Source organism: Paralichthys olivaceus, chromosome 17 (assembly GCF_024713975.1).
Source record: "Paralichthys olivaceus isolate ysfri-2021 chromosome 17, ASM2471397v2, whole genome shotgun sequence".
Taxonomy (NCBI): Eukaryota; Metazoa; Chordata; class Actinopteri; order Pleuronectiformes; family Paralichthyidae; genus Paralichthys; species Paralichthys olivaceus.
In genome coordinates this window covers 13192842-13210560 of record NC_091109.1, presented here as the reverse complement: position 1 = coordinate 13210560, position 17719 = coordinate 13192842, and the positions used below count along the sequence as shown (strand labels likewise).

Below are 17719 nucleotides of genomic sequence, written 5' to 3'. Positions count from 1 at the left end.
AAATAATACTACTTACTCAACCACAGTATATTTTCAGGAAATATATTTCTTCACATTTCATCCCCGTTCATTGTTTTAAGGGGGGACATGTAGCTCTTATGAAAATAATGCTCAGACAAATCCAGTTAATGCTGCCTTTCAAGCATCAAACTACAGACAGACAAGTAACGGACAAATCATTGGCGAAAACAGTGGAGCATTTAATTGCTACCTCTTCGTCCCTGAGGGGGATAAGACATCAATGATCTGGCTCCATCTGAGCCTCCCCTGCGCTGCATGTTGAGCCTCAGTTTGCCGGTCACAGTGCACCGACATGTTATTTTGGTCTGACCTTGTTTTCCAGGTGGTGTCCATCTCAGGGAGGTCTTCGGTATGCTCCTCTGATCCATTCTAAGGACACCCCCAAGCCATTGTCTGCACCAATGTCTGCTCTCTAGCACCACCCTCTGGCTCTTATTCTCCTTGTCAATTATTTATTTGAGATCTTTTTAAGGCGAGATGATGCAGCATGTTTTCCTGATGCATTCATTGTGGAAGGCCTTGATCTTGTTCACTTTGCTGCGCTCCAGCATTTCGAGCCATAAAGAAGAAGAGGTTTGACATTGCTGTCGTGGAGTCTGACCTTTGTTTTTTTCAATTGATGAGGAGCCATAAATTTTTTTCAGGACTTGGTGCAAACTGAAAACAGCTAAAAGGAGACATATATTCATCTCATGTAAACTCACTACTACAAATGTAGCTCTGTTATTACTGGATGTCTTTATTGCTTCAGTGTAACATTCACAGAGCCAGGACATAGAAGCCTCAAAATGTTGCTGCAATCACATGATGTTTATGGTAGGAGGAGTAAACTACATTCCAAATATATTCATCAGCTCTAATGTTTGTAATCTTAAAAAAGAAACACAACATAATAATTGGATATCATTTAGTACAGCAGCACTACCAATTACAACCTCACAAGCCATAGATAGATTTTAAGCAGCACATCAATGTCAGCCTCAAATAAGAAAAACAGAAATAAAAAAGCTAAACATAGGCTTCACAGAGGTAGAATGTGTTGCTCAATTATGTTATAGTATTGATTTTTAGACTATACTTTTACTCTGCTCAGCACTGCAATTTTCTTAAATGTGTTTAGCATGTTTTGTACATTGTGCTGAATTAGAGTATCTCCTTCTCTTGCTCTCAGTGTTGCATCTGTTTCATGTGTTTCAGCCACGATCTTCTCCCTGTGTGAACTTTCTCTGACTTCCTGTTTTATTTTGGAATCACTGTTCTCAGAAGTTTGCTGTGGGTTTGACTTCCTGCCTTTGTGTGTTCCCATCCTGTGTCTTATTAACCAATCACTTCTCGGTGTATATAAACCCCCCTTTTCACTGTGTTCTGCTTGAGTGTTCTGTGTTCCACCCATGCGTGGTTCTGCTCTTCTCTCCTGTGCTTATTTTTTGCCTAACTGTTCTTACCTTGGATCTTTGGACTCATGTTCTGGCCTCTGGATTACCACATGCTTCCTGGTTGGCTCTGGTTGAACAGCTTGGACTGCTCCCCCTGGTTTTTGACTTTGGAGGCCTCACTACATCCGTAAGCCTTATCCCTGCTGTTTTATGAAAGACTTAATTATACTGCACCTCTCTCATTTCTGTTCCAATAGTTGTCACTATTAACTAGCAAAAAATTTAAATTTTCTATCCAGAATGTTACATTACTTAACTTCAGGTTTGGAGGGATTTCTAATCTTACAATGTCACAAGTGGATCCAGCGCTGTCAATAAAATGGCTAATTTGCAACCAAGAAACTGCAATAAAACAATACAAATGTTTTAACAATTGTGAGATTGCATGATCCAAATTTTTATCCAAAACCTACTATTTTCTGTGTGTAGTTTGTCTTTTTTTTTAAATATAATAATACAAGGCTGGAAGCAGAAGTTTAGGAGAGTGCCAACTGAAATAGCCGCCCAACAGCAGGCTTATGCTCACCTATGGTAGATGAGGGCCAATCTGTTAATGTTGTGTTTGCAGCTTGTTCTGCCCTCGAGAGGTCAGAAATCTATTTTAATGCAGGTATAATATAATAATGAGATTTTACAGTTCAACACAGTAGAAAGTGAAGATGGAGTGAACTTCTCTCTGCATTCCACAACTACAGGAACACGTTAACAGAACTCGTTCACTCTATTGTGATTCCCAGTTTAAGTGGTTATGTGCATAAGAAAATATATGGTGGCATTTTACAGCCCTACCAATAAAGAAAATATTTTGTTAATTTATCACAATTCAGTTTCATGTCCAAAAATAGTGAGTCACCAGCTTTTGTTTTCCCCAAAATCCTGTCTACTCCCTCAAGGAGTTCATTAATGGGTAGAGCTTCAGACTGGAGTTGTAACCTCCACAAACTCACATCAATGCTCCTGCAGTCCTGTGATAGAGGCTATTCGCACTACTGAACAACAGAGGATATCTGAATTCTGCTATTTTCAGAAAGTCTACAAAAGCAAGCACATCCAAATTTGATAAACGCTAGGTCCTGACAGTGACAGAAGAGACATGTCCACGCGCCAGTTGATCCCACAAACTTTTAAGTCTTTGTATTCACAAACATTTCCCTGTAAAGAGCAGCTGTCACTTAGGAAGTAGAGTGGGTCATCCCAGAAGCAGAACGCCAGTAGTTTGTATCCCCAGCTTCTCCAGTCCGCATACTTACATGTCCTTGGGTAAGACACCAAACCCTGAATTACCCTGTGTGAATGATGTGATAGAGAAAGCACTGCACATAGAGGTTAGTGTGACTTGTACTGTAAAGTCTTTTAAGACTAGAAAAGCGATTTATGAATTCAGTCCATTTACCATGGGAAATGGATGTGGGTGTTAACACCGCTGACCTACCTCTGTCACTGGGGGTCACCTCTCTGCAGCTGGGTCAGTTGCAGGCCGGTAACTACCTTCCTCCAGCTTCAATGTGCTCCTTGTCTTTACAATGAATAAATTAACTCTACAGTGTTTTACTTCGACACACTTCAAACCCCAGAGATGACTAAATATAGTTTCCAACTGATATTGACATATTTTAACCCCCACCATTAATACTGGTTACCCAGATTTAAGTGCAGTCCCTGCAAAGCCACCTAACTGACTTGATGCACACGACCCAGCCTGCTGGTTACATGTTTCCTCATTTCTCTTTGAACAGGGTCCATCAAGAGCAGGGGACCAGCTGCTGTGACGCGACAGGGTAATGCGTGTCTTGCACGTACAATATCCTGAGCTCACTATTTCCGATGTGGCTTTTAAGTGAGGGCAGCGCTGAAGTGTTTCTGATGGTGAAGAAGGACGATGGATCACCGTTCTGTTGGCGGCTACTTGAAAGGTCAAGGATGGTCATCAGGCATGAGGGGTGAGTGGGCAGCCATTTATGACGTTTTCCATTTGGCTCTTCTGTGTGATCGTCTTCTAAGTGCATTTGAGATAAATGCGGGAGATAGATGAAGAAACACTCGTTAACTAGATAATACATCTTCACTCACTCCAGCATCGTTTTCATGTTGCGCAAGATCGCAACTAGATGAGAAATAGAGAATAACTTCTGCTCCAACACTAAGGAACTATTTCTGACTGTAAATATGTTGCTGTATTTAACATAAGCTGTTTATTTTTCCATAATGAGTCAACATGCACTTTAACAAACTCACTTTAAACTATTGAGAATTGATTTTTATCAAGATTCTCTCTCTCTCTCTTTGAAGTTATCAATCTTGCAATGAAATATATACAATATAATAATATAATAATATTTTCATGCCTGCACCGATGAGGTTGTTTTAGTCTGCATTTGTTTGTCTGATAGTGGATTGCAGGATTACACAAACTATATAACAGATTAACATGCAACTTGGTGGAGTGATGTAGTATGGGCCGGGGAAGAACCCATTGCTTTGTGGTGTCTTTTCAGTCTCTTTAATTGTAAGATAGGTCATTCATGTATGAGGAACGACTGTAGTTTGCATGTTAAATTTAATAACACGTGGTCTCTTCCGGATCATAACCAAAACCCTTTTGTTGCCTCATCCTAACCACAAACCGGCACCATGTATGTGGTCTCTGATGAGACAATTCTTTGTACACCTAACATTTATCCAAAGCAGCCACTGATCATTCTGTAGCTTTTAAAAATGTAGCACTGGTTGTTGTAAAAAAAAATAATATTTTGCCTCTGAACATAATCAGCCAGCAATTAAAGTTCCTAACAGTACTTATTTTCTGTCAAGGCTCCATTTCCGAGAAATTTATTTTTCAAGTTGCACATTAGACTGAAGCAGTTTCCACAATTGCCCTGCTCAGTGTGTGAAATACCCAGTGGCAGTCGGGGCGGGTCCCCCCTACCTAGTGTTCCAGTGTTATGCTGAAGCAGTATCCTCTTCTCTCTCTTAATCACTCACAGTGGTCTTTATAAAAACATGCTGGATTCATATTTACGTTCATGGATAAACAGGGTGTTGCTTTGTCTCTGTTGCTCTTCACCAACATGTATAAAGTTATTAATTGAGGGTGTCACTTTAACCCTGATGTTTTGGCTGTGCGAGTCTAGTGCTGTGGGAACTGTTGGACTTTTTTTCAATGGGTTTAAATACGTGTTTTATAAACTTGAGAGCGAATCAACTGTTTGAACTGTTCAGGTCTGATAACCTGTGGGGGAGGAGGGAAGACGTGCTGCAGGGTAATACATGGTGCAAGGGTGTCTACCCCAATCATGAGGCAAAATGAATGTAGTGAAAACCCTGCCTATCTAATACTGGACATAATATGCTTATAGTACATTTTAATGACAATTTCTCCTGACAACAATTTTTTGTTGAGACTCCCAGAATTTTGCTGTTGAGGCTTTCAGACGTATTTCTCACCAGGCCCAGTTTCCTGTGGCTTTTATTGTTACTGTTCCATCAGATCAGCTGACTGAAAGCCTCTCACACCAAGCTTCTGCAGGAGATTCCTGACTCCTCATCTCCTGTGTGATGCAGTTATGTGATTGAATCTAGAGCTACGCTGATGAAACAGTGTTCCAGATGTATCGTATCGGTGCACATGCAAGAGAAAGTGGAGAAAGAGCAAGCAAGATTGGGAAAGAGATCACTTTGTTTTCCATATGATTTTTAATGTATTTTAGATATAATTAATGGTATAAGATGAACTATTAAAACAAGTTGAAACATATTCCCCATCACCAGTACCAGTCACGGTTCAGTTTTCTTGTATATAAGTACGTTTTCTTTAAAGTGTGTAGAATTTAGTGATATCTGCTGTTGAAGTTGCATGTTGCAGCTGAACACCCCTCACCTCACCCTCTCCGTCTAAACATGAAAAAGAACCTGTGGTAGCTTCAGTTGTCATAAAAACTCAAAAGGTGTTTAGTTTGTCCAGTCTGGACTAATGTAAAAAACATGGCGGCCTCCGTAGAGATGGTCCCTTTCACCTAAATATTACACACTGGACCTTTAAATCTGTAATTGTTATTAATTTGTCTTTTCCATTGTAGCAATACTTCTGTAGCACAGGGGCTGACATGAGGCAGGCTTTAAGGTTTGAATTAAGATAAGGCTAATGGCTAAATGTGTAATTAGGGATCAGCATTTGTGAGAGCAGCAGCTGAAACAGCAGTCGAAATGCTTACTGTTGGAATATATAATTGATGCCTATACATTCCTAACAATTTGCAACATCTGGATACGCAGAGGGGAGGTGCTTCATTCAGCTGACTTCAGCAGACAGAATAATTATTTCCTCCAACTGCTCACCCAAACTTAACCTCACACCATTTAAGTCATTAAGCAGCACTTCTGTCTAAACTTGGGTCCCGAGATGCCTCTGCCAGACATCAAATTTTCAAAATGTTTAATGGAATTTGGAATGAAAAATAAGAGGAGGGAAGGGCAGAGAGGGAGAGGGATGCTTAAAACACATGAAGCGCCCTCCCCCCCCTGAGGACGTCTTGAGTTTCCTCTCATTGGTATTGACAAAGCCCCATTTCTGTGAGCAGAAGGGGAGAGAGCCTTAGAGTGAGAGGATTGTTGAGATTGATGCCCACTGAATATGCATGACGGGAGATGTCTTGTCTCAATGAGTTAGTCACAGATGTATGAAGAGTGGGCCGGGCAGAGAAAATAGCCCCTAGTTGGATGCCACCACCATTTATTTGCACTGAACTCTGTAATAATGCATTTTCCTTTTTCTGGTTGGCAATTTATTTTAGGTCAGAGAGACAGGCAGGCAGAATGGAGACTCACTGGTGTAAATGTCATTTCAGATTCTCTCCTGTCTCCTCCTCAAGTGTACACTGTCTGTAAAGATATTCAAGTTCGTGCTTAATTTAATTAGTTTATCACAGACTGAAACATACATTGACAGCAAACACCTAGATCGCCGTCAGCGTATTCCGAGCCAATGCTTGGCTTTTGGCCCATCAAATGGATTAACTGAACTGTCATATTCCTCCAATTTTCAAGATGGAAAAATACACCAGCCTTTTCCCCACATCTGAACACCTGATCCTATGCATGTGTAAACTCGAACTGAACCAAAAGCGCATCCCCGTAAATCGAACGGGATTGTGACACGAGAGTTGGACAGGCTTGAGCAGTAGCAGAGCTGAATCCAGCAGCCGAAGCAACATGAGCACACGGGTTTAAAAACAAATCCACAGTGCTATAAAAACGGCTATGCACACTTTACTGTCTGTAGTTTAGTGTGAACGCTGAAGCAGTTTTTCAATGTGAAAGCTTTTCTCCAAACTTGGGTGTGGACCACGCAGAAGTACTTGAATGAGGTGGTCTGAGATTGAATTTATTATATGCAGTCCTTGAGCAAACATTATTCCTATTGGAAGAGTGTCTGCATCTTGATTTGAAAGAATAGGAATGTACAACATTGCTGTTAGAAACTGCGCATCAGCACAGCAATGCCTTGAGGTGAAGAACCTGGAACCAAAAGCACCTGGAACTTTAAGTCCCTAGTAAGAAGTAAAAAGATCCTGCAGCCCGTTGTTCACCTGCCTTAGCCTGCAGATGTATAAACGAGCTCTTCCACAGTAGCACAGATGACTATATAACAACGGTGATGCCCTTTAAATCAAACGACAAACAGGAGAATCAAATTATACTGCTATTGATTAAAGTGTTTCAAAAAACAAACAAATTAAAACAAAATAAGGAAACTGCACTGAAATAAAACACTGGAACACTCGAGCAATCAGGCATCATCAGTGTAGCTACTACCCCCCCCGAGCAAGGAGCTTTTGGGGGGATCAAGGGATTCTGATTTAAGTCAGACCCTAGTCTCTGCAGTGGAAACACAGCTGATGACAGTGGCCACATGCTGATGTAAATTTGAGACAGGAAGTATTTTGTCATTAATCAATTTTGTCAAAAGAACGAAATCAGCATTTTCGACATTATAATTAATAGTTTTAGATGAAAAATCATAGACCCAACTTTATAACTTATGTTTGAATGTATACCAAAGTTCATGACAAATCTCTCCTTTAGCCATAAATGTCAGCCTCTCTGTTGGGCGGGAGAAAAAGTCATTGAATTTATTCATCCACTCTCCGGTCTGGGAGCATGATGTTGTCCTTGAACAGCTGAGCACAAACCTTTCGGGCTTTGCTTTGGTTTGAGCTTAAGCCCTTAAGATTATGCAACATCAATGTTCACCAAAGGACATCAAGAAAATTGGTTTGTTACAGAAAATCAAGCGATTGAGTAAATAGTACTTTTATTGCACTCCTCAGTAAAACCCCGCAGCAGGTAAATTGGCTGGCAGTTTTAACAAGAAACAAGCAGAAGTATTTACCCCCTGTGCATTCTTAAAAATATATTCAGCAACTCTTGATGACTTCGGCAAGGGAAGAAAACATCAACCTGTCAAATGTTAGTCCAGTATTACTTCAGTTCTGGTTTGCTCCAGGGACCAGGGGTAGTGTGTCATGTGGATGTGAATCCTAGTGGTTGAAATGAATATGCAATATATAGATGAAGTAGCAATTTTGTATGTCACCTTTTGAGAACCTGGAGTGTTTAGTCCCAGGAACTTTTTACTGCCTACTGTTGTTCACAGTCTTCCAAGTCAATCCACTAGAGGGTGGTCATGAGACTATACAACAGAGATGACACTATATCAATCAAGCTACACTACAACAGTAAACATGGAGGATGTTAATGCTGTTGATAGTGACACACTGCTCGTTGATTGAGTCAGTGGTGGAGAATGGCTCGAGCAACTCAACTTTAAATAAGGAAATGCTTTTTATGAGCAATATTGCAGAGGTTGATCTGTCATAGTAAAATGCTGGAGTTCTCAACCAATCACAAGCCCCAGTACCTCCAGAGCAGGGACTTTTGGGGGAGTAAATAGATTTCCTCAGAACTTAATTCAGATCCCGGTCCCTTCAGTGGAAATGCACAGAGCTGCTGCAAAAGTTCTTGCTTCTTCATATTGATTTTAATTCACCTTACGTGTGCAAATAAAACAGATTTTTTTAAGTTGTGATCCTTGTAATGTGGAAAAGAGATGTGCAGTGATCTTTAAAAGTGTATGGCTTATTGAGATAAACCTATGATGTGTGAAAGTATCACAGTGGGAACTTTCTTAAATGTATCACTTGATTTGTATTTACTCCAATGACCATGGATACATGTGTTAACTTGCTGATGCAGTTATTAGTTCAGGTTTTTAAATGAATGTATTTAAAGGGCAAAGTGGTCCAATTAGGATTAATTAAACTGTATATATATATATATATATATATATTTGGAGGCCAAATATTTGTACTGCACCACTGATTGTAGTGTATGCAGCCACTTGCTATGTTGGCAGATGTAATTAGTCAAGAATATATATTTATATTCATGTTTCTGTTTACATTATTCCCATTCTCCCTGGTGATAACAGTGGAATTATCAAAGTGAGTGTCACATTATTGTTCTATCTGTGTCACACAACTTTGTCTCTCCACATTAATGGGGACCCACATTTATACAATACATTCTCTAGCATCTAACCCTAAATCTCGACCCTTAACTGAAGCTGACTCTAATATTAACTGTCAAATACACTTGTTCCCAGTATTTAGGTGTCCTTTACTACAATGGTTTCAATCCCACTCCACCAACACACTTGTGATTCCACCACTACAATTTAGTCCTGCAACACTTCATGAGCCTTCATGAAAATTGATTTCACCTGCAAAAAAACATGCGAGCTGATCTACTAATGGTGTGCACTGATGATTGTGTGAAGAATAAAATGTGCTGTTCATTTAGTACTTTTGCCTCAATGAATATGCAATATCGGGGGTTTTGAGTGTGCAAATATTGGGAGGAGTAGATGCAAATACTTTAATTTAGTACACGCATTCCATGAGGATTAAATTTCGCATTGCGCTTGTGGTCACTCTGCTCTCCGTAATGCTCCATGGTGGAAACCAGTTCCGTACGCAAAACATAAAATACCACTGCCTCTACCATGTTTGCTCCTGTTATCATTTATCAATTATTTTTAGTAGACCACCTGAAAACAGCCACCGACCAAACGTGCAGTCTGTTATAATGCACATGCAATTTAGCACTCTTTGTTTGGGATCTTAGTAGATCAGGCCCCATGAGTCCAACGATTACTGGTGCAGTATCAGTGCTTTTCCTCCACATTCAGTTTTGTGACATTTTGCTCACTGTATGCATACATCTTAAAAGCAGGTAGTGTGCATCTTCCACTCTCCAGGCTGGCTAACCTGCCTTTGGCTCCTCATCCCCCATGTAATCATGTGGCTCTTCTACACCGGGTGCATGTGCAACTGTCTGATGTTCAGTGTGCTTCGCTGTTAGTATTAGAATAGATATCACAAAGGCATAATGGACTCTTATACATTACTTCTGTATATTTGGCATCGCTACACAAGCATATACTTGAAGAGCAAGCTGGATGCCTGTTTCATGCCATGCATGTACAGTTTAGAGTTGTTTTCCTGTTCTTTTTCTAATTCTTGTTTGGCAGTTGCACACAGTATTTTCTTTTTCATGCTTTTAAATGCTGTGCTGTTCATGTCGGCCAAACACAACAAAAGCTGTTTTCAGACATGCAGTGAACTCTGGTGAATCTCCGTACTTCCTCCAGAGGAAGTGAATGTGTGAACACAAATGTCCTGGTAAGAGCCTCCAGATTATTTGTGGACTTTTCTCTGCCTCGCATCAGTAGTCAGAGTATCCAATAACTATAACTCCACGAAATACCTCCCGGTGAAAAAGTAGTGTCATGCACATAGACGATTGAAAAGAAAATCACGTGATCTTAAAAGCAGAATTACTTTGTTTCTTCCTGTCTCTACTGGCTACGCCCTGCTGTTCCACCTCTCGCCTGGATAATCAACAGGATTTGTTGTTGTTGTGAAGCATCTGTGCAGAAAACCTCCTGCTGTGCATGTGTGAAAAGCAAACTGTGGGGAAAGTCTGGACTGTGTCCTCGGGTCATGTCTGAAAACGGTCACTGTGATATTTACAAAACTACATGTGTGGAATAGATCTGGGTAGACCGTTGACTATAGTATGAGCAGGTGTGTGCTCAAGTCTACTTTCCTTGTGGAGAAATTCCTGATTTAACATAGCATAGAGTTTATGAGAGAGGATAACAAATAGGTTTCATTCAAAATATGTTGCTCCTTTCAGCAGGGATCGGTGTGTTGATTGACAATGGGCTTAGCCGTCCCGCCAATCTTTTCATTTTTATTGATTCAGTGTTGTAAATATTACATTGTGGGGAAACTTCAAATCTATAATTGCACTAAAACCTCCACTATCTGCGGCTACAGCTTTCTGGTGATGGAGAATGGCTTCGTGAATTGATGATGGAGCGCAGTGCATCCCAGAGTTGCAACTTTCATTCTCTTCCACCTCAGATCCTCACCTGTGAGTGGCCCCCTTCCATCACATCACTGACACTTCAAATTGAGTGTCACTCAAAACGGAAGTGGAGTGATAAGGGCCCTAACAGGATTGGGGAGGGTTCATACTCGGGATAGCTTTTCTATCCCCTCTGTAATTTCCCACATACAGGCCTGGAACCTGCTGGAATATATCTCAGTATATGTGCTCATTTGCTCACAGGGATACAATCTGAACATGAGGGCAGTCAATTGCACCGAGCGCATTTGGAAAATATGCGATATTATAAAATCTGTGATTGGTTTCCAGCAGGGCATGTCGATCTGTCTGGAATTTTCCACGTTGACTGTAAATGCAACACTTTTTGACAATAGAAGGCGTAAAGACAAAACATGTGCCACCAAGCATGGGAACAGAAGCCTTGTGCTGGGTAAAAGTGAGCTTTGTTACTGCTGGGAAGTGTGACTGTATTTTCTGGCTCCAGATCATCTTCCATCTCATCTTGTATCTTGAGTATTTTATGACTTCAAAGCCTGTAGAGGGCTCTAACTCCTCTGGCATGCCAAGAGGGGATACATGACTTTGAAATACCCTCTCCTTACTCACATGTGCTCTGTTACACTTGCAGCGTCTCGTGTGGATGACAAAGGCAGCCAGGGCGATTTCAGAAACAGATATTTAACATCATATTTGTCTCTTCATCACAAGGGGTCAATCAGCTGTAGGAGATCTGTTCCCGTTTTAATTTGCATATGTAAAGGAACATTTCCAGTATTCTGATGTCCTACATATAAATACTGTTATACAGCACATACACACACACTGATAGCTGATATGTTATTTCCAGAATCCTCACATCACAACGCACTTAATGAGGAATATTTGTAAAATTAGCTCAAGCTTACCCTAACCCTTTATAGAATACAACATCAGAGTGCAGCTCTGACTAATAGAATCAAAATATCAACCAATCAGCTCTTAGATCAGATCAGAGCCAGGCGTTTCCCATCATGCCCTGATGCTTTGCAGCTGGCAGGGCACAACTGCAACACGTGGCTTCAAAATCTGCCGACAACCTTGATCTTGTGGGTTTGATCTAATTTGCATGCAGTGTGCAGCGAGTTCTGCACAGACATGTCTCATCTCGAACAAGCTTGTTGGTACATTGATTGGAGACATGATAGCTTTGCTCCAAATACATATGGACTAATTATCATAGAATACTGTTCTAGCAGTGAATGATACTTAATCATATTCCTACAAATGGTAAATGGTTTGTATTTATAAAGCTGTTTCTTGTCTTGAAAAACACATTTCTAAGAGGTGCAATTTGGGGTTCAGCATCCTGCCTGAGAACACTTTGGCACGGAGACTGGGATCAAACGGCTGACCTTCTGGTTGGAGGATGACCGCTCTACCGCTCAGTTGTCCAGCATGATCACTACATCCCTCAATAGTTAGTAACAATTAGAGAACAAAAGTGTGGTGAGGCCAAAAAATACTGTAATGTGTTTGGAGGTTGCATGCCTCCACCACCCAGTGCAGTTTTCCGTCTACATACATGTTTTTATTTTACCTTTGACCACTGAAATATCATCAGTTAATCTTTGAGTCGAAATGATAACTGATCAAAAGTTAGACATTCCCTCAAGGCGGGCTTTAAATATGTCACGTTCAAGAGGCCACCGTGTCCTTGCCCGTTTGACCTCTGACCCCCCGAAATCGAATAACTTAGTCCGTGAGTGTAAGTGAACGTGCAAGCCCAATTTGAGATATCACATCCACGAGGTAAGACGTGTGTTTTGAGCAGTCACGTGACCTTCACCTTTAGACCTTTGTCGACCAAAATCTTATCATGGTTGATGTTTGTACCAAATTTGAAGACATTCCTCAGGGCATTCTTAAGAAATCTCACTCATAAAAAGGTGACATACAGAAAGACGACCCGAAAACATAACGCCTCCTGCCAAGAACAGTATATAACCGCCCTAATGTATTCAGTGAAGCCTTGGGCCAGCAGGATAATGAGCCAATCACGCAGTCAGAAGAGCTGTCCACACTATGTGTTTGCTCAAAGACCAACTCCGACCCCATTTTATACTGTCACATTCTCACATCAAAAGTTTAGAGTTTACTGAGCATTTCAGAGCAGAGAAGGGAGTTCTTCCTTATGATGAAAGCCTATCAGTCATTTTCATAGCGCCTCCAGGCTCAGTGACAGCATTCGTTTCTGTTTTATCTTGCATTTTATATCTTCCCACCATCAGCACGTGGCTTTGGTCGGAGACATGGGGAGAGACGGGCAGAGGGGATGAAGAGGACTCTGGAGCATGCTCAGCTGTGCCATTCTCCTTTGTGGAGGAGGTCAGGAGAGAAAGACTCAGCTACTGGGGTTTTTCCTGTTGAAAATTATCATAATAATAATAATAATGAAAAAAATGTGACCAATTGATCTTCACTGCTGCGTCTCAACATCAGAGAATAAAATCCCCCCTGACAGAGACGCCTGAAGCCTTTGTCTGACCACGTGATTGAAGTTTGATCCTCTGCAGGCTGATCATTGAACTTCAAACTTTGTCCGGCCCCATTGTCTTGTCTTTAGAAATGTCTGGAGGTGTGGACCTCTGCCACATGACTTGAATTTGAGTCAGAGGGACAGAGTCAAGAATGTGACGACGTTCGACTTGATTTGACATTATCAGATAAGGCTTGCAACTTGACTTTGACTGAAAGTCGATGTTTGCCTTAGATTTTGTGTGAGTTGATAACCTTCACAAGTCCAATGCTTCAGAATGACTTTGTGGACAAATGTGCAGCCAATCACCTCTTCATTTTGCTGACAACAGATATAAAGTACTTTGACAACAGAGATCAATCACAGTGCAGAAGAGAGCGATAAAGGAGTGTATGTGGCAAACCAGCAGACGGCCATCAGATGATACGCTTATCACATTCAAATGCGGACTGTGCTGTAGTCAGCAGAAAACGAGCGTGACATCCCAAACATTTAGCTGAGGAACACCAAAGACTGTGTCACAGTGAAAACATGAAAAGTATATTCATCTGTTGGATTTTAAATGGAGTAAAGTTTGAATTTGAAAGGAAAAGGATCATTTTACCATGCTACTCCAAATTGTCTTGGGGAACACGGTTGTGGATCGGAGGTTAGAGAGGGTCGTCCATTAACCAGGAGCTCCATGGTTCAATCTCTGCCCCTGACGACAGTGAGGGTATGAGTGATGTAATCAAATAAGCATTGCTTGTGGAAGCACTAAATGTGGAGTGTGAATGTGACTTGTACTGTGAAGTGCCTTGAGTGAGTCAGGATGGAAAAACACTATATAAGAGCTCTCATTTTCCTATTAACATTACTTGATTAAATACTAGAACTCCAGGATAAAACATAAAAACGTCTAATCAAGTTTAATAATTATTATTCCATCAGTATTTTAATGAGTCCTGCTGTCACAATAATTGAGGTAATTATAACAATGTTTTGAAAACCAATTTCATCTATGTGTTCTTCATTCTTTGATTCCAAAATAAAACCTGGCCTGCAGAATCGTATTTTCTCAGTCCCTTCCCCACTTATCGAGCCTTGGCAAAATCAGATAAAACTATTTTTTCAGTGTCACAACGACCAGTGCAAGCAACATTCCCATCTGTGTGGTATTTCTGTGGCAAGGGCAGATACTCTGTACAGAAGAGAGAGCCAAACAGGTGGGACGTTCTTCGAAAGCAAGTTGTTGAAATTTTGTTGGAAAATGTGTTTAAGCTGTTGCACTCAGAGTAAAATCTTTGCAGCTTCATAATGTTTGAGTTTAAACTAGATGTTTAGTTTCCAGGACATGTATCCTGGATCTCCAAAGTTTAACAAGACTTTACGACTTATTTCACAGATCATCAAAATTGGAAACTGGTTTTATTGTGGTGGTTAATTGGTGTATTTGTGCGTTAATTGGTGTATTTGTGTGTTCAGAAATTACAAGGAGAATCCATGTGAACGCCATCTCAAGTTGGAACCACTCTGAAAGTTACCTCTAAGTAGCTTTTAATGTGAACTCCCACTGTGGGTTCGGGAGGCAGACACTATCTCTGCATTCACGGTGAGACTTAAAATAGTTTCTCGTTGATCAAGCTCATAAGGCTGAGCCCTAAACCATCCCTTAGTTCTGCTATGTACTTTTTACTACACCTCACTAACGCCTGTACCACACCGGAGGCGGACGCGCTGCGAAGCGTGTACTCTCTTGGGAGCAGCCACTTGGCTGTTCACACTGGAAGCGCGTCGCTCTGTGCCGGTCAGCCCGCAATTTCTTCTTCTCACTTTCAAATGGCGTGTCCATCCCTCACATATGCCTAGACTTTATTCAATTTAGACATTTTCATGATAACCGTGCACAGTTTAAATTATGTCTGTCACACCTGATCCTTTTTTGTTGCTCTCTGTTAGTCTGCAAATATTGGAAAGGGGTGTTTTTCCCCACATCCTGGCATCAGTGCACGTGGACACACCAAAGTCCAAACAACGACTTCACCACTCAGGAAATATGACCTTCCAAGGAGCATGTGAATACACAGTACGTTACAACTGAAGCCCACCATATCAATGAGAGCATAATATACGATGCAGTGTTACAAACTCAGTCACACACTCGAGAGATTAAGTTAAGCTATAAGCAGAGCAGTGCTGGATGGACAATGCCAGTCAAAGTCACAATTTTCCAGATAGTGACGGCCTCATCTTATCCAGTAGTGTACACACAGTAAAAATCATTGAGTGGAGCTGCAGTATTGAGGTCTGACTCATACACCCTTCCTACCAATCACAAGGCAGTCCCAGCTGTCAATCATGACTTATCAGCCTATTTTTATAGCAACAAATTACTAATTATATCAACTCATGAAACCAATCGTATCAGGAGAAATGATCGTTTGGCGACTAACAATAGATTAGCGGGGTGCATCTAAACCCTCCACCCTCTTTTGGAAACATTGTTTCTGCTAACACGGAGAAGGCGGGGGGGGGGGGGGGTCAAGATAACATGGCATCACTTTAAGGACCTGTCAGGTTGTCCATGCTTACCTACAGTTTTTCATTAACAGTGACTGACCGACCTGCTTATCCTCAGGGCTTTCCATAGCCGTGTGCACGTACTGCAACAAATTGGCTGCTGTTGACACCAACACTCAATCATGCTTGCCTCTGCACTTTGCGTACATGCCCAACCATTGCTTGCGCATCACAGAAAGCTGAATACTACTTACTAAAGTAATTTATCCAAGTGGCTGTGTATTCACATGGTCCTTGCAAGGTTTCATCTCCTGAGTTGTGAATTCGTATTAATGTGGAGGTTGCAAACAAAATGTGTTGTAGTTGTGTGTTTACAGCATTTTAACATCACCCTGACAGTTCTCTCTAATATGTACATGACAACGAAGAGCAAGGTGAGAGGTGGACATACAGTTTACAAGTAACCAAAGTCTAACCTTCGACAAGTTCCTGAGTTTATGTTCCAGCTTGAAAAAGTTTTTACATATGAATTTAACATTAGTCAGTCCTAGTGGCCTGTGGACATTCCTCCTGGTCCTGTTGCCTGTGGACTTTTGAGAATAGACTCATGTCATTTATAATTTGTAATTTTTTCTGCTGTCATGATACAAGCATCAGCCCGATATCATGAATGTAACCTGCATTTTAATGTCGTGGGACTGTAATGGAGCATCGTGTTTTCATGTTAGTGTGCTGCATTGTATTTGTCTGAAAAAATTGCGACACCTAACAATGAAACGTATGAAATCCTCCATCAATTTAAAGGGAAAATAACACCTGAACGTCCCATAAGCGAGATGCTGCTGCAATAATGAGGTGTATTTACTTCACTGTCTTTAAATACCTTTGCAAAAACCAGATGACTAAGCCTGTTAACCCGTGATTGTATCAGAAAAGGTTATGATTAGTTAAGTATTGTTTCTTCTTTTTGATTCCCTTTAATGAAACCCATTCATCGGAACCATGTTCACAGACCATCCTCTGTACAGCAGTTGTTGACATGGGGATTTATTTGCATGAGGTTGAAGAATTCTCAATCACAATCTGTGGAGTTAGACTTTAGGCAGGATTAACAGTTTACTGTCAAAGGCTTGTGGCAGAACGTGCACACCAGAGATGTCTGGATTAGAAATAAATGACTCATCAGTTGATACCATGGCAAGGTTGCTTTTTATGGAACTGTGTGTGTGTTGTGTGTGTGTGTGTGTGTGCACGTGCAGGTGTGTAGTACTGTGTGTCTGTGGTAACATGCACGCTTTCCCCCACCTAAGAGAACTGCAGCTATTTCCATCATCGCGCCCTCAAAACATCAACCTGTGCTGCCTGACCTGACTCCTGCCTCTGTTGTGAAGAGGCCAGAGTCGTCCACTTAGATCAGGGAGAAATGGCATTAATGAGCTGGGTCCGGTGAGCCTGTAAATAACCACCGATGAACATAATTCTACATCCAAAAGGGGACCACTCAGTCATTTCTACCCTGAGTGTAGATTATATGTTGCATCAGTTGTTGAAAAATATGTTGCATGTCAGGGTCTATATATAGGAATGCACTCAGAGAGAGGTTAGACCCACTGCATATTCAATGTGCGTGAAAAGTAAAACAATTGTAGTGATTCTTTATTTGATCTGCAGCGATATTAATGACAATGTAAGAGCCACGTGAATGTGACTGCCCACGGTTTGCCAGAAGAACATTGGCCACCTGGCCATCAGTGCTGCATGTTCCTCTAAACCAAAT

The 17719-nt window shown here is 41.1% G+C and overlaps 1 long non-coding RNA gene across 1 annotated transcript; it reads left to right on the top strand.

The window, feature by feature from the left end:
• The first annotated feature begins 581 nt into the window (after window positions 1-581).
• On the top strand, window positions 582-14654 carry LOC109638424 (uncharacterized). The gene is made up of 3 exons (XR_002203331.2): window positions 582-1584; window positions 3194-3397; window positions 13196-14654. It is a non-coding gene; the product is annotated as an uncharacterized lncRNA (long non-coding RNA).
• The last annotated feature ends 3065 nt before the right edge of the window (window positions 14655-17719 follow it).